Below are 22,773 nucleotides of genomic sequence, written 5' to 3'. Positions count from 1 at the left end.
CTTTGAGTGACTGATGTCGCACATTTATAATTTCTTAATGGTCTTTTCGTTGTTCAATTCTCACACAGACGCACGCGAACACACACGCACGCACACACACACACACACACACACACACACACACACACACACACACACACACACGCACACACACACACACACACACGCACACACACACACACACACGCGCACACAAAAACATTGTACATTTATCAAGTGTGCTTCAAACAGGTGAGTGGGCTTGACAAACCACATGTAGATACACTCAATACACAAATTGCATGTACAACAAAATAATCATTCATTCATTCATTCCTTCTTCATCCATCCTTCCACATTGAAATAAACTGCCAACTATTCCATCATATGTTTTACTCAGCGGATGCCCTTTTAGCTGCAACCCAGTACTAGGAAACACCCATACACTCTCTCATTCACATACACACTCATACTCTCCAGCCAATTTAGTTTATCCAGTTCACTAATACTGCATGTCTTTGGACTTTTGGGGAAGCCGGAGCACTCAGAGGAAACCTATGCGAACATGGGGAGAACATGCAAACTCCTCACTAAAATGACAACTGGCCAGGCCAGGACTTAAACCAGCGACCTTCTTGTTGTAAGGCAAGAGTGCTAACCACTGAGCCACCATGCTGCCACAACAGAATAATGATGCAAGTGGGAAAAAAAAACAATTCTTTATGCTTTTCTGGAGATTCAGGGACAGAAATAAAAATAGTAAAATGTAAAAACCACACTGCAAAGTCTTTCATATTAATTAGGTAAGAAACAGTTTATGATAAGCACAGATAAATTTGAAAAATGATGTACACCCAAGCAAAGATGCTGTATTTCAAGACTTCTCCTGTATGTAGGACTATTTTCTTTCATTTCTCAATGAACGCCTATTGTTTAAACCACACTGATCTGAGCTAAACTGAACTGAACTTAAATACTAAAAACTGAACTACTCTGTTCCAATTACCATGACTATTTACAGTATGTGAAGCTGCTTTGGCACTACATTGTAAAAGCCCTATACAAATAAATCAGAATTGAAATGAAATGAATTGAATTGTTTTGTTTGGATTTTTGACAGCGAATTCATTCAGTGTAGTGATATGGAACGAAAATGCATCAAGATTTGCTTGAAAACCTCTTTAGCTCTGCTGTTCTATGGAACTGTTTGCACACCTTAGAATGTTTAGCAGCCAATCAGAATCAGACAATTACCATCACCGCTGTTATATAAATAAGATTAATCAAATGTTCAAGCACCTAAAATGGTCACACATATTAGCAACAAGCATTAAAACAATGTGCAAATTCAGAACATTCACTCTATTATTATCCATGAGCCCTACTCGACAGTGCACATCCTGCATTGCGACTATTATGAATGATATATTGCACAGGCCAAACGCTTAGTATTTCAGGCAAACACGGAAGGTCAAGTCGTTGTTGGTATTAAACCACCTTAGCTTCAATCTCCAAGGTACATATGTGCGTTGACTGCTGAGCGTCGCAGGTGCTTGTTGGGGTGAAGGACAGTGTATGCAGCGCCTCAGTGTGGAGCAGTGGACATATGGCACACGAACACATGGCACCGCAGGCCCGTCCCGGCCCACCGAGGGACACTTACACAACAAAGTCACTCAATAATTCAACAGCCTCCACTCCTTTCAGGTACAACAAACACAAAGTGTACAGACACACGCAGTGGCTCGGTTCTCTTTCGCAGGGTCATTTCCGTCGAGCTGATGAAAAGAAAAAATATAGACAGGAGGATATTGCTGTGTACTTCATGGCGAGATTAATCATTACAGCCTCATAAACGGGCTCTCGGTGCAGACAAACAGGACGTGATTTGTTAATATCCAGCCTCAGCGCTGAGACTGCCGAGAGACAGAACATGCTCCTTGATAATCAGCGCTAAGCTTCCAAAAAACATCATAAATGTGGCTGATAGACCGCAGAGACATGTAACAACAGCCTGGCAGGATTCCACCGAATGTTTTTCACTATGGTGTGCAATTCTGAAAGATCTAACAAACGCCTCACGAATCACTTTTACCCCTGACTAGCTTCCTGTATGACATTGCTGTGCTAAACATAAGTGCTTCAACTATTGTTTGGATTAACAACTAATCTTGCATTGAAAGTGGATGCAAAATCAGATCATTTGGAACTGGAAGAAGTATACTATTACAGGGCATTCACTGGATTTATTAGCGGTGGGTTTGATTATTGAGTATACTTTAGAAATAAGTTTAGTATAAGTTAAAACATTTCTATTGCATTCTCTAGATTAAACATTAAACAATTTTCACTCACCGGTTACTTTATTAGGTACACTTTGCTAGTACCGGGTTGAATCCTATTTTGCCTTCAGAACTGCCTTAAACCTTTGTGGCATAGATTCAATAAGATACTGGAAATATTCCTCAGAGATTTTGGTCCATATTGACAGGATAGCATCATGCAGTTGCTGCAGATTAGTCGGCTGCAGTCGGCAGCACATTCACCATGCTGATCTTCGTTCCACCACATCACAAAAGTGCTCTATTGGATTGAGTTCTGGTGATTATGGAGGCCATTTGAGTACAGTGAACTCATTGTGATGTTCAAGCAACTAGTCTGAGATGATTCGCGCTTCATAACATGGCGTGTTGTCAGGTCAGCAACGATACTCAAGTAGGCTGTGGTGCTGACACAATGCGCAATTGGTACTAATGGGCCCAAAGTGTGCCAAAAAGATATCCCCACACCTTTACACCAAAACCACCAGCCTGAACTGTTGATGCAAGGCAGGATGGATCCATGCTTTCATGTTGTTGATGCCAAATTCTGACCCAACGTCTGAAACCAGGCAACGTTTTTTTTTATATTCTATTGTTCAATTTTGGTGAGTCTGTGTTGTAGCCTCCGTTTCCTGTTCTTAGCTGACAGGAGTGGCACCCAATGTGGTCTTCTGCTATTGCTGCCCATCGGCCTTAAGGTTGGACGTGTTGTGCATTCATAGATGCTTGTCCGCATACCTCGATTATAACGATTTGGTTATTTGAGTTACTGTTGCCTTTCTATCAGCTCAATCCAGCCATTCTCCTCTGGCATCAACAAGGCATTTGCACCCACAGAACTGCCACTCTCTGAATATTTTCTCTTTTTCAGACTATTTTCTGTAAACCCTTGAGATGATTGTGCGTGAAAATTCCAGTAGATCAGCAATTTCTGAAATACTCATATCAGCGCTTCTGGCATCAACAACCATACCACGTTCAAAGTCACTTAAATCTCCTTTCTTCACTTTTCTGATGCTCAGTTTGAACTGCAGAAGATTGTCTTGACCATGTCTACATGCCTAAATGCATTGAGTTACTGCCATGTGATTGGCAGATTAGAAATTTGCGTCAACAAGCAGTTGTACCTAATAAAGTGGCCAGTGAGTGTATGTTCATGTTTTATGCAATATTACTTGTATTCTGAAATAGTATAATAACTCTTTATACAAAACTACATATTTTTAACTACACCCTGAAAAAGGCGCTTTTCTCCTTTAAGAAATGACATCACTCGCAAAACGACTGTCAGAACGGTTACTCTGCTATCAGGCTGGTGTACTCTGGTGTCTCTCTCTGTGCTGCTCTCATTAGCGGTGATACTTACTAACATAGCCTTAATGCTACAATAGATTATTGATGAAACTTGTACAATTTAGCATTGTACTTAAATAATTTAGCAGTTAATTACTGCTCTGAGCCCTATGCTGCTGTTTCCTGCCCTGCAAAGCCTGCTTGTGCCAGCAGCATGGATGCCATTTTAAACAGAGATGTAAAGAGCTGAAAAATGAATAACTGTGATCATATTACTGTTATGATTGTGCGGTTTGTCTTGCTTTATCAGGTCTTGTTCTCTATTTAAGGTGGCATATCACACAGATCTTACTCTTCTCATGTTTAAGTGTTATAATCTGGTCCCTGGTGCACCTACTAAACCTGAAACCCTGAAAAAAGATAACCCATTATGGTTGTTTTATTAAGTATTTTTTTCTGCTATACATGATTTTGATTTACAAAGGGGATTTTATCATATATTATTGCCCCTTATTCTGCATGTTTTCACCCATGTCTGACTTCTTTAACTATTAGGGTTAGTTCAACACTGTTTCTAATGTACTTTGTGTTTCTAATGTACTTTGTGATGCAACTTCATACCCAGAAAGCAGTATGTAAGTTCATATTTTGACAATGTAACCATTGCATTTGAATGTATTCAGAGATGATTATGATGATTCATATTTATTATGCACTGTATAGTCAGATTTTTACATTTTCTTTGGTGAATATATTAAAATTACACTACTAGTTTATTTTCAAATGCCAGCATATTGAACCAAAGCAGTTAGAGTCTAGTTGATGGGTTGAATCAACTTTAATCCACATAATAACTACATACATTTGTCCACTAACCATTCAGAAACATCCTGGTGCAGACTATACATTGCAACATCTTCCTTTGGTCATTGTCAGACTGTGGTTTAAACAGGCTTTACTCTACTACGGGTCATTTACGACAGTTTTGTTGCATGAGATTTACTTGTTTTTGTTGTTTCTGTCAGAATAGCATGAAAAGACTCCACCCTTATCTGGAAAGCATTTGGGTTCAAAAGTTTTTCCTCAGAACAAAATAGAGGCAAAGTTGACAAGCCATAATACATTATCTGTGATGGACCAAAAGTGAGAAAAAAAAGGTAAACCAGACAAGATGAGATGAAGAGAAACAAGAACACCTAAAGACACGAGAGATGAGAAGAGTTGTGTCTAGACTATGACAATATGGGAAGAAGCGGCGTGATAGAAAGTAAAACAAGATGAGGAAAGGGGGCTGATGATGTAATGAGATGACATTTGTGGATGAGGGGCAAATAGGGGCAAAGTTGACAAGCCATAATTCAATATCTGTGAGGCATTTTGAGCTGAAATTTCAAACATATTCTGAAAACAATAAAGATTTATTTGACATCTTATTTGAAAAGAGGCATAATGTGTAAGTGCAAAACTAACAGACCAGGTGTTTTCTGTGGTCATGAGGTTTGTCTTTGCACTGACCCTCACACCCTGCCCTTCAGACACATTCGTCCCTCATACCACTAGCCTACGAGGCAAACGGCCACAGGCTGCTCACTCCTGTGATCTTTAATAGCCTCTTTCCACAAGATGCCTTCCAATATCTCTGGACACGTTCCAGCGGAGGATTCCATTTCCAGAGCTGATTTTTGTTCCGTCGTGCTCCAGCCCTTCCATTACCCTCAACTCTTATCGGCCTACCCCCATACATCCCCCTATCATCCCACACTCACCCATGAATGGACAGACTGAACCACCCTGGAATCTGGCCTGTTGGGACTACTGGGGTCAGTGCCTAACTAACCCATCAGTGTTGGCTTTTTAAACCCTGACTTATGGTGCACCTGCATCTGCTCTGTTACATGCTGTTCATATAAACAGGAGAACATGGCTAGATACTACCAAACTGATGCACGTGAAAGGGAGATGATGCAAGTGTTTTTACCTTCACTTTCATCAATTGGTGAAGTTTTTTCCTCGCCGCAGTTGCCATCGGTAGGCTTGGTTTTGGAACCTGTTGAGCTGCGCATCGATGGATTTGCTCTTCAGTGTTTGGACTTTCAACAGTGAAAATTAATTCATGTAGAAATGATCTAAACTGAACTTTAACTCTGAAAAATGACACAGTTTCAATCTACTATAACTTCAATGTTAAGGTGCTTTAACAATTGTAAAAGTGCTATAGAAATAACGATGAATTAAATTAAATTAAATTAAATTAAATTAAATTAAATTAAATTAAATTAAATTAAATTAAATTTAGTTTAGTTTAGTTTAGTTTAGTTTAGTTTACTTTACTTTACTTTACTTTACTTTACTTTAATTTAATTTAATTTAATTTAAACTTACTTCAATTTTAGTTTTACAGATACTTTTGCCAGTTGGTCAATGTATTAACTACTTAAAGACATAAATAAGTGTTACTGTAGAGTACTTGTAGATAATTTCCAGTGAATACAATTTTATCCTTTAAAACAAACAGTCAGAAATATGAACTGTACCTTTAAAAAATCAAGTACGTGCACAGAACAACATAGGAATTTATAGCAAATAAACAAATATAATAATCCCGCTTGCTTTCTGAGCGTTGTCTAGCGAGTTCTTACACCCCTATGATAGGTCACGCCTTCAACAGAAAGGGTTGCGATTGGCTGTAATGCTCTGGTGCTGCTCACAGATGAGTAACACTGATAAACGGCAGTGACGATCAAAGCGGAGTGGAGTTTACTTTCAGTTTCTTCATTACAGTGAAACAGGGCTTCTGCTGTAACTTCATTGTCAGTGAAAGACTGTCCAACAAAAATGTGAAAATGTGCACAGTTTCTCTGTAAGTAGTTGGAGTGTTTTAATTGCTAACACTCGCCTCTCTTGTAAGCTACCGCAATATAGCGCATATGAAATAAATGCCATCAATACGTAATAAAAAAAAAGAAGTTTTGACACCCCTAATACTTGTATCAGAAATTAAAGACTTACCAATGATTTATTTGTTAAATTTTTAAATCAAAAAAATAAATAAAAGGCATGACGCCATACCCGTCTTCGCAGATCTCATCACAACCCTATAGGGAAGATGAATTTCAAAAGAAATACAAAGAAAAAGATAGAGCTCTGCCCTTCACACAAGCCACTAAGGGAGAGAGTGTGAGAGTGGGAGCAGGTTGATAAACGTAATGAATGGTAATAAATGATAATGATGCGGCCGTATAATGCATATAGGCCACACAGAGGATTCCACACTGTGAGTTTACATAACAAAGCATTTTTTTTCCCCAGCTGAGGGTGACATCTACACTGCCTTAGGCCTCACTGACTCACATGCATGCATAACACACACAGTAGTGCACGAAAGTGTGTGCGGCTCCAATAATTGTGTGCATGAACCAGTGGGCTCGGTCAACAGGAGAAAAAAGTAGAATCTCGCATTTCTTGGTTTTCGCACTCGCTCAGTAGCGTTCTTTCCCTCCTTCTCGCTTCTCCAATTGATAGTGTGATGCCACATGCGGCACCTCCGCCTCCAGCTCCATGCCTTTATCTGAACCTGCGTCGCCTTCCTCCACGTCTTTCTGTCAGGTGCGACCGTGCACAAACTGTAAAAGGAAGCTAGCAGGTTACAGGCAGGCAGTAATCAGGCCTGCAATGAGCAGCAGAGTGACAGGAAGGCAGCAGAAGTGCACGGCTAAAAATACAGCTCTGCTTTCTCTAGGCCGCCTCCGTGTCATTCCGCCATCGTCTGAAGTCAGGCGACTCACAAGGTCAAGTCAGTCACTTAAATGCCAAATCATTTTTACCCACGCAGAAGGTTGCAGCCACTAATTTGCCAGCTGACAGGGGTGACGGAGGGAAATTAATTAAGGTCATTTTGGAAGCGCGTGTGCTCCAGTTGAAGTGTAACTCAAAGCCATTGGCTGGATCTCTATTGAAAGCTCATTTCATCTCCGGATGGTGAGGGGAAGCCGAATGCGGATGGAGTGCCTTAATTGTGGAATGAAATTAAAATGCTTGATTTACAAGGCATGCTTAATTGACAGTGATTTATGTTGAGCATTGTTTGGGAGGGAAGCTGGGGGAAGAGTTGAAGCCAATGGAGATGATGGGAAACAGAGAAAGAGAGACCAGGCCAGACCAGGGGGTGGACAGGAAATAAAAAGCAGCCAGATTGAGCCCAAAAAAAGGAGTGCTGACAGGGTGGGGTTAAGCAGAGGACATTCTAGAGACAGTGGCAGTTTTGCACTTTTCAAAGTCCACAGGGACTGAGAAACCAGAGACATAATGATATGAGGGAGGAACATGACTTATTTTCTGAGAGGCAGGGAGTGAGAGGAGGATAGAAAGACATAACAATGGGAGGAGAGGAAAAGAATTGAAAAGAGACTAAACAAGGTGAGGCCAGATGAAGAGACAAGAAATGAGACAAGGGGAGATAAATGAAGATAGGAGTCAAGAGTAGGGGAAATAATGAGATGAGTTGAAACAAGATGAGGACATAAAATGAAGATTCACTAGCATGGAGCACGCCACACTTTGAGCTTGACTTTATTGTAGGTATGAAAGGGATGGTAAGGAAACAGTGGGATGAAGGGGAAGAGGATATGTAAGAGGATAAACAGTAAACAGGTAGGTAGGTTGATCGGGCATCCTACGATGATGCCCAGAGACTCAGATTAGGGGTACCGTCTCTATAATATGTTGGCGGAGTGATTGGACCCCCCCTATTCAACCTAGGAGGAAAGAGAGGGTTATAGGATTGTTAATGGGAAGCAAGGACATAGAAGGAGGGAGGGTGGGTTTGAGAGAATGAGAAGAACAGTGCTGGAGAGCTGGTCTGCATTCAATAACTTTTTAGGGAGTAGGTGATTGGTTAAGGAGACAAAGTAAAGTGTGGTTCCGCTGCCAAACCTTTGTTAACAAGTTAACTCCATAATTATATGATATATGATGAGATTAGACTAACACAGTTGAACTGAATGAAGCAGAAGACATGATATAAGGACACTGGATATGAGAAAGGGAGAAAAGAATCTAAATGAGACAAGATGAGATGAAGAGGAACACCTAAAGACAAGAGACAGGAAAGGAGTTGGGACTAGATGATGACAAGATGGGAAGAGCTGGAAGGAGAAATAGTGAAAGATGAGGAAAAAGGATTGATGATGATGGACTGAAGATGACATTTATGGATGGCAGACAAGAAGAAATGAACCAAAATAAATAAATAAATTAATTAAAGTTAGGAAACAACATAAGATTAGCACACAGAATAAAGCACAAGAGAAAGGGTGGTGAAACCAAGGAACTGGGCATGATAAGATGAAATGTGGAAAGTAAAGTAGAGGAAAGGTGAGATGGGGAGATAGAGGAGATGAGACATAGAGATGAAGATAGAAAGGCAGAGGAGAGAGGAGGATATAAAATGAGACATGACAAGATTGGACAATGGCCAAACAAATGACCTGATAGAATGAAACAAAACCAGGCAAAGGTCCCATTTACTGTACACAGGGTACATTTTCGAAAGTCAAACTACAAGTTGATGACAGTAAATATAAGTGTAAGCTTTAAGCTTGTTTAATTTGAAGCACTTCCAGTGATAGCAAATAGCTCTCCCATCTCCATTGTCCTTATCTTGTCTCTTCTCTTTTTTTTAGTTCACTTCATTTTGTCTCATCTCATCATACATCATATGATTTTCTCTTGCTTTGTTCTCATCTGGTTTTAAATGTTGTAGATTTGTTATACTCAACTTTCTTCACATCCGGGTCACGGCACCAATGCAACTCCTCTGCTTTTAATTACACTACTCCAAGTTGATGTTAAACCATCATATCTGGCATGGACAGAATGCACATTAACAAGCATTAACAATGCTGACACCTGGAGGGCTTAGCATCAGATAAAAGAAGACAAGGTAAGGTAAGTCAAAGTAAGGGCATACTCTCACTAGGCACTGTTGCCTTGAACCGAGCCGAAGTGCGGTTCTTCCCTCTTCCCCCGTTGGCCTGCACTCACACTGCATCTTTACCTACTAAACCTGAGAATGCTTACGTCCTCCAAGATGCGACTGTTTACGTTTAACAGAAGAGAAGCGCTCTCGCTCAGCACAGTAGAGATTGCTTTAGATATATTGTGTTAGTCATTTGGGATGCAGTGACACCCAGTCAATTTTTTGGTGGAACAGATCCACCATTTTTAATGCACATAAATGATCACAAAAGTCCTTGTGCTGCAGGTATTAGGAGGTTTGCTGAGAGTGCAGCTGTCGTGCAACGAGGGGTTTGCGTTTTTAATAAACTAAGACATTTTGTGTTCATTGAACTGTAAGAATCAATAATAAATCCATATGAAACAGATCCTAAAAAGTGCGTTTGCGTCTTCAGTTTTGGGCTCAGGTGCACTTTGTACTCACACTACAATCGTACTGTGCCAAAAATCCAACCGAACCACTCTCTGGCACACCTCTTTCTACCGGGCCAGGGCAAGCCAATTGAACCATGCCTGGGCCCGATTCAGAGTACTCACACTTGTCATACAAACCGGGAAACGCGGCTGGGGACGGTTCAAATAGCAGTGTCAGTACACGCTAAAACAAAAAGACATGATCAGATTATCCAAGACAGAGATTATAGAGCCAAGATTAAGTTAAATTAAGAGGTTGAATGAGACAAAAGAAAAGGTAAAATGGAGATAGAAGAAAAGAGCCCAAAGTGAGAAGGAAGGTGCTAAGCCAAAATACTTTTTCTAAGTTCTCTGCAGGGGTTGATGAAGTCATTGTTGCGGTCATGGAGTGTGTCGTGTGCACAAGCTGATTAATGACCATGTCTCAGGTAGACAGGTGTGTGTTCGTATGTGTGTATGTATGCCATTGAGCCTTGTTAAATATGCATTGCTGAAAACGGCCCCTGCCACTCATTAGTTGTGACAGCCCCAGAAGACCCCTCATCACCAAACATGTAGTTAGTGTCAGACACCAGTGTTTATTTATTCATTTTTAACTTTCCATTTCCAGATCTATCCCTCATTTAACGGTCTGATCTCACACTCGCTGCCCACATGCCTCTGATTGACACCCTCATTATATACATCACTTCTCCACTTTAAATAACCAACGTCAGCGCCTATCAAGACAGGAAAGTGACCGCAGTCATGAAATACCATTCTTTGCATGCTGTAATAAAGTAAAATACTTTTTTAAGTGCATTTTCTTTTTTGGAACGCCCACATCCCAAAAACACCCAGCATGAGAACAGACAGTTCACCAGGACAAGTTTCTCCCTGACCTAAGCTATATACTTTATTCTGCTTTGTTAAACTTTGCCTCTCTTTCCTATTCTCCTCTTCACCTGTAATCTAACCATGGGCGATGATGGGTAGACTAAACACCAAAACAAAGGTCTCGGAAAAGTTTTCTAATTATGTTTGCTAGGATTGCTGCGCCATATCCTGAATTTGATCTGCGTGCGGCACGAGCCGAGAGAGGGCCCATAAATCTTCAGCGAGCTGCAGGCACCTGTATTCTGATTGGCTCCCGTTAGGATAACAAATTGGCCTCGGAGCGCAGCTGAGAATTTAAATCTGCCCCACACAGATACCTTGGCAACCACTGATGAAGTCTGAGAGAGCAAGAGAATGAGGGAGGGGGAAGAATAGAGGGAAAGAAAGACAAGAAGCAGAGAGAAGTAGAGCTTTTCATTGTTCACTTCTCAGCCTGAGCTCAGGAATTTGAACAATTTTCTTTTAGGACAATTTTCTTGCTTTTATTCAGCCATAAAAGCTGGGTTTAGCAACGTAAAAGTGGAACAATTCTCCTTTCCTCTTTTTTTTGCAAAAAAGAGAAAAAAAGTAAGGAAAAAGTAAACTGCTTTTACATGAACAGATCCAAAGAACTTGCCACTATAGCTAGAAAATTAATTAAAGACGTTACTAGCATGTGTTTTCAGCTGGAGCAGCATTTACTACAGCTTACTACTCGTAAGCTATGCAAAATTGTGTTTTCAATTGATATAACTGGATGATGTTGAAATCAAGATAATCGTTCAGTGATAATGACAGCTGTTTGTAACTTCTCAGTATCAGTAATCTTCTCAGTAATGGTGTCGACCATTTCAATCAATCTCTTCCCTGTCTCCTGTACAGCACAGAATGTGTTCAGCTTGCCAAATTAACATTAATCTTCGATTACTTGCAGTGTGAGTTTCAACAAGGATGTAAAAAGGGTTGCAACTGTCCGCAGCAATACCATCGTAAAGGGGGTTTATAAACATAGGTTTATATTAGGGTGCGCACACCAGCACTACAAGTCGGTGGCTGTCCGAGGTGCCCAGCCACAACTCATGACACTGTTCATACTTCTGCCGCACCGCAGAGAGCCAATTGAATAGTTTCATCTTGAATAACATGCGAATATGTGTGTTCGGTGTGTGTTACTTCTTGTAAAAGATTTTGATGAAACGATAACCTTGGATAAAAATATCACGGTTTCATGGTATCATGGTATTGTGCTCATGGCTCTAAATTATATAATTTTTAAATGTCTGGGTAAAAAACAAATACTTTTTCCCTTTTGAAAACAATAAATTTTATTTTTTGAAAGATTTATAATATTTTGGAACTGTAAACCTGTCAGGCTAAATTGAAATGAATCTTTGACTTCTGCTGTCTTCATTTGTTTCAAAAACACAGATTTCTTTACAATTTAAAATGGTATATTTAGATATTTTTTTCTGCTGGAGATACTGTTGTCCTAAAAAACTAAAAACTAAAATGTAAATAAAAAAATCTTACACATACCTTAAGAATGGTATAGCAGAAAATGTTGCCGGTTTTAAAAACTTGACTTTTTCCAAATGGTATACTTTAACAGTTATCGTCTCATGCCTAGTGCTGGGTGCATCCGCTATGGGACCCCTTTAAGGATGGAGTCTGCTTTTGTTTTGTGGATCAGTGACTGCAGGAATCAAAAAAACAATACACTGGATGCCAACATTATCTGCACAAAAGCTAAAAAGCTTTATGAACCTTTTGCTGACAGTTATGAAGGTTTGCGGCTGACAACAGGTTTTGATTTTAGGCTTCATTCTATAATACTGGACTTATTTTTCAACAAAAGTTTGAACTTTGAGAGTGTTTAAACAAAAGAGAAAAGTGTGACAAGGTTAATGCCTGCCTGAGAAAAGTGTATAAAGAATGTAGTAAGAAGTTTTACAGCCTTCAAACATCTATAATAATTGTAAAAAATAAAGCTGACAACTTGTCAGATTTTGCCTATTGTGTGTTATGTTCAGAGAGTAACTCCTGCGATTACCAAGGAATCACTGTACCACAGTAAAAATATGTTATTTTTAATGCCCAACTCACTTCATAACTTTAGCTGAGTGTTTTAAAACAAATCCTTTATTATATTCCAAATCCAATAATTATATTATTTAAAAAATTAGTCCCCTCTGCTTTTGAAGGAATTACTACTGATCCCATAACCATTCTTCCCTGACAAGATGTGCATGATAATTGCAAGATTAACCATGTTTGCAATTTCTTAACGATTTATAGCCCAGCCTTACTTACGCATGATATAAAACTGAATTTCACATAATTCCGAACTAAGAAATCACCAAATCATTAACAAAATTTTTTTATTTTTTTTTATTTTTTTTAAGAATGACAAATGTCTGATATTACTTTTCTGGGCGTACACAATAAGGTTGGTTAAAAAAAAAAAGCCCAATTCTAATTTAATATTTAACAAAAAACCTAAGATTGAATGTTAATCTTCGGGCATGACTGCATGTTCATGACACTGACATGTTCATGAAATTCATGTTGAAATCAACTGAAATGTGGCACAATACAAGCTAAGTACTTTCATCTGAGGTAAGTATACTTGTGTTTGTCGTAACAGCAAGTTATCATATTCATCTGTCACTTTGCTTTTTGAGTTTGGAAACATTCAGCTGAGTGAAGGAACTATACAGATATAGTCTATACAGAGCATTTCCAGGCATTGCATTTCATGTTTTATTAATCTTTATTTATCAAAAAGATGCACTTGTGTGCTTTTTCTGAGAAGTTTCAAGTTTTATGAGATCGCAGTCATGCAGGTTGAGTCAAGGTTTTTTCTATTCAATATTACATTAAATTTAGGTTTGGCTTAAAAAAGTAGCAATTTTTTCGACAAAAAGAATGTTTGGAATATACAGTATAGAATGTGTCACATAAGACATTTTTAAGAACTTGTTCCAAGAGAAATCTTCCAATGATTCTTTATTCAACACTAATCACTTTATCTAAATAGTGAAACAATCTAAAATACAGAACTAAATTGTCCCCTTAGAATTATAAGGTTCTATCTGACAGTTTTGTAAAAATTTTGTTATTGACATTAAATGACAACTTATTTACATTATGGGATGTTTTTTATAAGTTGTTTACATTTTAAGATTTTATAATTAAATGGTAAATGTTACACACAAACTCTATGCTATTTGATATGCAAAAACTTTGAAGCTTAATATCTCAAAATCATTCAGAACACAGATAGAACCTTATAATACCAAGGTGACAAAATTACAAATGGAGTATCTACATTAGGCTGTTTATGCTCATAATTAAGAGAAAAAAAAAAACAAACAAAAAAAAAACTGTGTAATTGCAAGTGCAATAATTAAAAATTCCCAAGTATCATTTTCTGAGGTCAAAAATTACATTGCCCATATCTAATGGAGGTGAAATGATGCAGAATAGATTCTGCAACATCAAATGAAGAAATAACCGCAGAGACATCTGGTTCAAGGAGTTCGCAGACCTGTGAATGTGTGCACGGCGTATCACACCAGTCAAATTGAATCTCCGATATCTGCACAAACAGACAAATCAAATTCTCTCAAGGCACACAGACCAAAACAGCACTTTAAGAAGTTGACACAAGACCCTGCTGCAAAAAAACAAACACCATCCCAGCCATAACCAGAACACACACCTCAAAAAATAAATAAATAAATAAAATAAATAAATAAATAAAAATCCATGCCATGCAAGTGAAAGCGCTCCTTCTTTTTGGCTCAATTGTGATCGTGCGACCTGTTCAGGAATCTAATTTGAGTGTGCACGAGTCTGTATGAAAAAGAAGAGAGCAGCTCGCGGCGTCCTGAGATGAGAGTAAAATCGAAGCAGGCATCAGCTGGTGAAGAGGCCTCACTCCATGATTGGAAATAAGCCTTCGCAGGACTGGGGCCATCTTCAGTCATTTATGCTGCCGAAAACCGATTCCACCCTCCTCCTTGTTTTCCGATCTCTCCCTCCCTTGCTCTCTTTCCTCCTCAGCCGAAGCAATCTTTCGGATTCTCCCCCTTTCCCCCCCTCAGTTTGTCTCCCTCCTCTCCCTATACCTGTCTGACAACTGCATACTTTGGCAATCAATCTTCCAGTCCTGGCAGCTGTGGAGGCAGAAAGGTTTGGTTTTCTACTTTAGCGCAAAAAGCCTGACCTATAAAATAACACAATTTACATAGAGGGCACACATACACACAAACACACACACACACACACACACACACACACACACACACACAATTGTGGGCTCCTGTCTAAATGGCTGAGGGTGCTAGTTCGTAGCTGGAATATTCAGAATAATCAGTCTAAACCCTTTTAGAAGTCACCCACCTAAATAGAAACATGGCATGACCTCCGATTTCAAGAAGAAAGAAAAAAATTTTTTTTTGCTTTTAAATGTCATGGCACTCACTCTTTCTGAGTCACAAGACCATGCGGATGGCCACAGAGAGAGGCTATATACCCGTATGTCTCTTTGTGTCCAACCTTCTATGTCTAGGGTCAGAATAAGTGATGTGAGAGAATCATTTTAAATTTAGCTATTCTGTGTTAGAAACGTACTTGGGTCAAAGATGAATTGTCACATTTTGGAAGCCTCTATTAAGACTAAAAACTCCCAAAACAGGAAGCATGTTGAATGCAAGTGTCTACTTTAATGTTTACTTTTATGAAAATTGAGAATTACTCTTTAAATAACTTAAAAAAAATAAAATAATATGAGTAAAGCTCTTATCCAGCATAACATATATAATTGTTAAAATGTACACATTTTTATTCTGACCTGTGATTATTAAAATGTATTAAATGATAAGTGATTTAATTAAGTTTTTTATTATTTTAAATAATTAAAACCTTAACAAATGAACTACAATATGATTCCCTAAAAAATGCATCTTATTATTCCATCAGATGATTCTTAAACTAAAAAGGATTGACAAGATTTTTTTTATAATATACAAAACAATTTTTACTCCGATATACATATCAGCGAGTATCTTGTTTGAAGAAAAATACATTTAAATAAAATGAAAACCTCCACACTGTTAGATTTTGCCGCAATTTTACAGGTATTTACTGCAAAAACATACAATAAAATACACACATACATTCTATACAGTGCACTACTGCAATATGCACTGCATTGTGGGTCATTTTTAAACATTTACAGCAACTAACTGCATATTATGAATTTGTGGTATTATACTGTAATCAAAGTCATCAGGCACATGCTACTGTAGTTGAAGACAAAAAACGAGACCGTGAAAAAACAAAATGTTCATTCAATAGTAAATACTAATAAAGGGGTTTATACTGTTTGTACTGTATAAAATGTAAATAAATTATATTAAAAGTACTTTAAAAATGTTAATACTGCCAAATTAAAATGTGGTAAAGGGTGATTTACCATAAAAAGATGTTGCGGTAAGGCTGTTTTACTGTAAAATGTAATTACGGTAGGGCTTTGCTACGGTAAAATGCATTTACAGGTAAGTTACTGTAAAGGGGGAGTTAAAAATACAATAGCTGTGTCCCAAATGGCACACTATGCACTTGTGCACTTACACACTCAGAAGCATAGTATATGAATGTAGTGTCATTCCAAATGGAACACTAACTTTTTTTTACTAAGTGGAAATTTAAATCGTTTCCCTGATGACTCTTGGTGGCTGCCAAATTAGTGAAATAAATGATCAGAAAACCAAATAATACCTGCCATGAGTATAACTGCATTCACCACCGGGAAGAGGTATAATCACTCTTGTAAAAGAGTTTTGCTTTCACAATCCATATTAAATAAAATATTCCAACATGAGTGCCCGAAAGCTCCGCCTCTTCATCTAAATAAGCAAAGCTGTGACCATAGAGTGTGTGAAGTGTCCAAAAGTCCACACTTCATGAAAATGTCTAACAGTGCATGCTATGCTATATACTATGCAAGCAACACTGTAGCTTTGAAATCAACTGCACAGCATTCATATATCTTTTCAAAACAGCCAATAAACTATAAATTATGAAAAATTAAAGTGCAGCACTTAAAATTGATTATATTTTCTATTGGATGGAAAAATGATCTACCTGTATGCACACCATTGTGAAGAAAAAGTTAGAAAGATACCAAGAAAAATATAGTAAATAATAAAAAGAGTAACTAGGAGACAAAACCATGCACTGAAGGGAAAACTAACCGTTCATTCTATGGGAGCACATGTCATTCCCAGGCCTGCACTGTGTGTACATTGCACAATGCACCACTAACAAATTAAGTTATTTGTCATTGGACAAAAAGTAAGTAGAAAGTAGCAGGCTGAAAGTGATGACCTGAAACTCACAGGTATGGCATCACAGGAGGCTGTTATTGCATCACAATGCTAGTGACTTTCAGTTTTTTTTTTTTTCTCAAACTTTCTCTCTTTGGTTTCTAAAAGAGAAGAGGTGGATTTCAATGTCAGTGTTTTTCTCCTGTAAAAGCAGTGTGTGAAAATGCTCTCTCTTTGCTGTTGATACAAAAGTAAAAATAGGCCTATTAACTTTAGTGTGTTGGCTTAGTGCTGTGTGACCCAGAGGCGAGAGATGAGCTTCGGCAGACACCAACTCTCTGAGCCTTCATTTCCGACCGTCTGTCTGTCCAATGTGACATTCTGTGCTATTTACACAGCTGAACACATCTCTGAACTGTCGGCTACTTATGTGCTGGATCCCATTCGAGGTACGATATTGCAGCTTTTTTTCTTTTATTGCATATTTAATTACATTTCAAATGAGCTTTTATATTCTTAAAGGGTCATTATTTCCCCCACTTAAGCTATTATAACAACAATCAAGGTTTCTTCCAGCAAAAACAGTTTAACTTAGTTTCACATGACCAATTTCCACCCATCATCTGACCCAGGAAGAGCATTTACCCTGATTGTTTGTACAAAACAAGTTTATTCTTAAAGAAAATTGGCAATTTTGAGTAAAAAAAAAATGTAACTGGAGAACTTCAGAGATAAAGCCGCCGACAGTCAGAACTGGGAATCAGAAATACACATGCTGTGTTTGCTATAGACTATACTAGACTATACCATAAAGAATGAAACTGTGTATTTTATGCAGTATTGCTATAAATGTTATGCTGAATTTTATGCAGTATTGCTGTATTATTATTATTATTATTATTATTATTAATCAGGTCCAAGCAAAACCACTTAATTAGATAATTACTATTACTTAAACAATATACACGGCCACTTTATTAGGTACACCTTGGTAATACCGGGTTGGAGATTTGTCGGCTGCACATCCATGATGCAAATCTCTCATTACACCCCTTCTGGTGCTCTACTGGACTGAGTACTGGTGACTGTGAAGGCCATTTGAGTATAGAGAACTCATTGTCATGTTCAAGAAGCCAGAGATGATTTGCGCTTTATGACATGGCGTGTTATTCTGCTGGAAAGAAGCCATCAGAAGATGGGTACACTGTGGTCATAAAGAGATGGACATGTCCAGCAACAATACTCAGGTAAGCTGCGGCGCTGACACAATGCTTAATTTGCATTAATGGGCCCAAAGTGTGCCAAGAAAATACCCCCCCACACAATTACACCACTACCACCAGGCTAAATCATTGATACAAGGCAGGATGGATCCATGCTTTCATGTTGTTGATGCAAAATTCTGATCCTACCATCCGAATGTTGCAGCAGAAATCGAGACCCATCAGACCAGGCAACGTTTTTCCAATTTTTTATTGTCCAATTTTGTTGAACCTGTGCGAACTGTATCCACAGTTTCCTGTTCTTAGATGACAGAAGTGACACCTGGTCTTCTGCTGCTGTAGCTTATCTGCCTCAAGGTTTGAAGTTGTGCATTCATAGATGCTCTTCTGTATACCTCAGTTGTAATAAGTGTTTATTTTAGTTACTGTTGCCTTTCTTTCAGCTCGAACCAGTCTGACCATTCTCCTCTGACATCACAAGGTATTTGTGCTCACAAAACTGCCTCTTACTGGATATTTTCTCTTGCATGAAAATCCCAGTAGATCAGCTGTTTCAGAAATGCTCAGACCAGCCAGTGTGGCAACGACCACGCCACATTTAAAGTCAATTAAATCACCTTTCTTCCCCATTCTGATGCTTAGTTTAAACTGCAGAAGATCGTCTAGACCAGTGGTTCTCAAACTTTTTTTCCTCAAGTACCACCTCAGAAAAAAAATTGTCTCTCCAAGTACCACCAAAATGAGCAGTTTTGAAATACAGTAAAGTAGTAGGCCCAGTAAAGCAGCTACAACTCTGCAATGTTAAAAAAACGTAGCACATTACCTCAGAAATATAGGCTATATGTCATTTATGGCATATTATATACATCATTTTTGTTAAATTTTGAAATGTGTGTAGCATGTACATGACATATTTCATTCCTCCGCGTACTACTAGAAGGAAGCCCGCGTACCACAAGTGGTACATGTACCACAGTTTGAGAACCACTGGTCTAGACCATATCCATACGCCTTAAATGCATTGAAATGATGTCATGTGATTGGCTGATTAATTTTTTTTGTTAATGAGCAGTTAAACAGGTGTACCTATTAAAGTGGCTGGTGAGTGTACTGTATGAACAGCAAAAAATATTCAAAATAAACCAAATAATAATAATAACAATAATGATGATGATAATGATGATGATGATGATGATGATGATGGGCGACGTAGTGGCGCAGTAGGTAGTGCTGTCACCTCACAGCAAGAAGGTCGCTGGGTCGCTAGTTCGAGCCTCGGCTCAGTTGGTGTTTCTGTGTGGAGTTTGCATGACCTCCCTGCGTTTGCTTGGATTTCAACTGGCTGCTCCGGTTTCTTCCACAGTCCAAAGACATGTGGTACAGGTGAATTGGATAGGCTAGACTGTCCGTAGTGTATGAGTGTGTGTGTGGATGTTTCCCAGAGATAGCTTGCGGCTGGAAGGGCATCCACTGCGTAAAAACGTGCTGGATAAGTTGGTGGTTCATTCTGCTGTGGTGACCCCGGATTAATAAAGGGACTAAGCCGACAAGAAAATGAATGAATGAATGAATGAATGAAGGATGATGATGATGATGATGATGATGATGATGACAAAATGGAAATGTACATGTCTCACTTGGCCAGAATACAAATTGTCAATTAATAATATATTTAAAATAAAATATAAACATATCATCCTTCAGTGTACAAAAGCACATTTGGCAGCAGTTGCTCACACTAACTGCCACAAACTACATATTTACAAACTAAGCAGAGTAACTTTTTGTGTGTACATTTATTTGACTGCAATTTATGACGATAACCTGGTGGTAAACATACTGGCTCTATAGATATAGATATATGGATTGAACAGGCACTTGGAGGATTTAACAGAGAAGGCCCAAAAAGCTGCCTGTTGCCCAGGAATGGTATGTGTGATACTGGGCACTGCCAGCACTGATCCTGGGTGGTCTGCTGGTGCTCCAATCTGTACTTGTGAGTTTGCTAGATCACGCCTGCTTGCCACACTTCAAAGCCTCCGCAAATGCAATGCGTAATGCAGTTAATGAATGTGAATATATTGGAAATGAGTTTGTGAATTACACATGCATGCGTGAGACAGGTGGCCCATCTGCATTGACAGAACCCCAATTAAAAAGCTGCAGTGAGAGGGGCGGCGCCTGCTAGCGGGGGGACGGGGAAAGGGGCCAGGGTTTGGGCCGCTTCCTGGCTTGGTGAGGTTTGGATTGGTGCGGGGAGCATGGTTCTGTCTCAGCAGATGGCAGGCTTAGTGCTGCTGGGTAGTGCTGATGGCTTCAGTACAGGAGCCCATTCTAACACACCTGAGCGTCGGCCATTCAATGCTGAATGTCAGGTATTTATATTAAGAGCACTTCATAATTTGGTGTGCAAATGAGGAAGGATCGTGTGACAGTTATCCTGTGCCAGTTAGCTGTCTAAATATTACCCAGGCATAAAGCCGATAGATATTACACACATTGGCAACTTGCAGTGATTTATGACGACAGCGCAGACAAGCGGAGGATAAGAATGCAATGCTGGAACCCACTGGAGCTTCCCAACAGGAATACTTTGAGAAATATCATCATCTGTCACCTATCAGAGGATATAGCTGCTTAACACACCCAAGGTTTAATGTGAAAAAATAGGTTAATCAGAACTGTAGAGTTGACTAATTAATTTAAGATTACTCTGATATAGTAAAAACATTTTTTTTTTAAATGAACCTAATAAAAGTGTTTGCAAGGTAGTTTAATTTAAGCATAGGGGGACACAAACATCTACTGCTGCCTTGTGACAATGTAAATGTCATTCACATATGCACAACCAACCAACTAACAAATCCACAGGTAAAAAATAGGTCACTGGGGCGGTGCCTTTTCAAGGTATATTTTTGCCGATCCATCATTTGAACCACGTTAGTTATAGCGTAAAACGCTCATAATGATGTTCTAAATGGGGTGGAGTAACAACTTCTTAAGAATAGAACCCCATCATTTCTTTGTGCAAATTATATTGTTTTACATGCACACGCATTAAAAAAAAATTCAATATTAGTTTTGATAAAACCATGCACTCATTTTCCATATTAATTGAAATATATGTAAATGGCACATATAGGACCAATGTTTCCTTTACAAATATTATTGAGAACATTACACATTATATATAAAACATAAAAGCACTTGCAAAAAGCTAACACGCATTGCTATCGCATATATAAATTATCTAAAAAAAAAATCTGACTATTTAATAAGAAATTAAATGTAATATTTATTATTTATTAGGAAATAAAAAATCCTACATTAATAATAATAATGTTAATAATAATAAAAAAATGATTTTTATTTTTATTAGTAGTAGTATAAGTAGTATATATATATATATAAACATACATATACAGAAGTATATTAAGTACAGAAACTTAATAAATAACCCACTATAAATTAAAAGCATTAACATGCTATACATTTTTGTTTTCATAAGCTTTGAAGACGTAACATAAATTCTTCTTTTAAATAATAGGTCACCTATTGCTTTCGTTGTGAGCCACAGCTGTGTTCAAAATGACATCAATGTTTTCAAAGTGCACAACGAAGGGAACACAACTGTAAACATGAAGATCGCTAAAACTAAACTGTAAAAATTTTTTGAAAGCAAATTACACCTAATAGAAATGACTTTATTATTATTATTTTTAATCACTCCAAGTTTAAATGTTAGAATGTTCTAAATAAATGGGACAGAGGGGAGATAACGGGGAATATAACACAGCCAGGAACTATGTTTCAAACAATTGGCAACCTCCCGCTCTCCCTTGGAAAGCCAATACGGAAGTAACTGAAACTGCATTTATCAAAATTCCACTAGTCCTGGTTCCATAATAGAGCAAATTTCAATTAAGCCTGTTAGAATGGCCAACTTTACAGCAGAAAAAAGGTGTTTACAGCCTGCTACAAAGAGCGATTTTGATTCAAATAGTTAATATTACCCTTCATGACAACTGACTTTTGACTTTAACTGCAGTTTGGCAGTTTCACTTTCATTCAGGAACATTTCATTCATGCTCCACAACAAACTGAGCTGTTAAATTTGAGGACTGCTGGAAAAGTGTTGTTTTAATGGAATTACAGACTGCACGCCGAATGTAAAGAAAAAAAAAAACTTCGCATTTCATGATGTGTGTGTCTGCAGTCTTTTACTGGCTTGGTAGGTACAGAGAATAGTATCTAACAGCTGTGTGTATAGAATATTATTTCGCAAAATGCAACAAAAAGTCCTACATGACAATAATAGTTTTATTGCGGTGATTAATAATG

The 22,773-nt window shown here is 38.2% G+C and overlaps 1 protein-coding gene across 33 annotated transcripts in view; it reads right to left on the bottom strand.

Moving 5' to 3' along the window:
* The window catches only part of tenm2a (teneurin transmembrane protein 2a), a 1,361,633-nt gene that overhangs the window by 114,036 nt on the left and 1,224,824 nt on the right, over window positions 1–22,773 (bottom strand). The window lies entirely within an intron of this gene.

This window comes from Danio rerio, chromosome 14, assembly GCF_049306965.1.
Source record: "Danio rerio strain Tuebingen ecotype United States chromosome 14, GRCz12tu, whole genome shotgun sequence".
Lineage (NCBI taxonomy): Eukaryota > Metazoa > Chordata > Actinopteri > Cypriniformes > Danionidae > Danio > Danio rerio.
The sequence above is the reverse complement of the archived record's forward strand: the minus strand, read 5'-3'. Positions and strand labels throughout refer to the sequence as shown.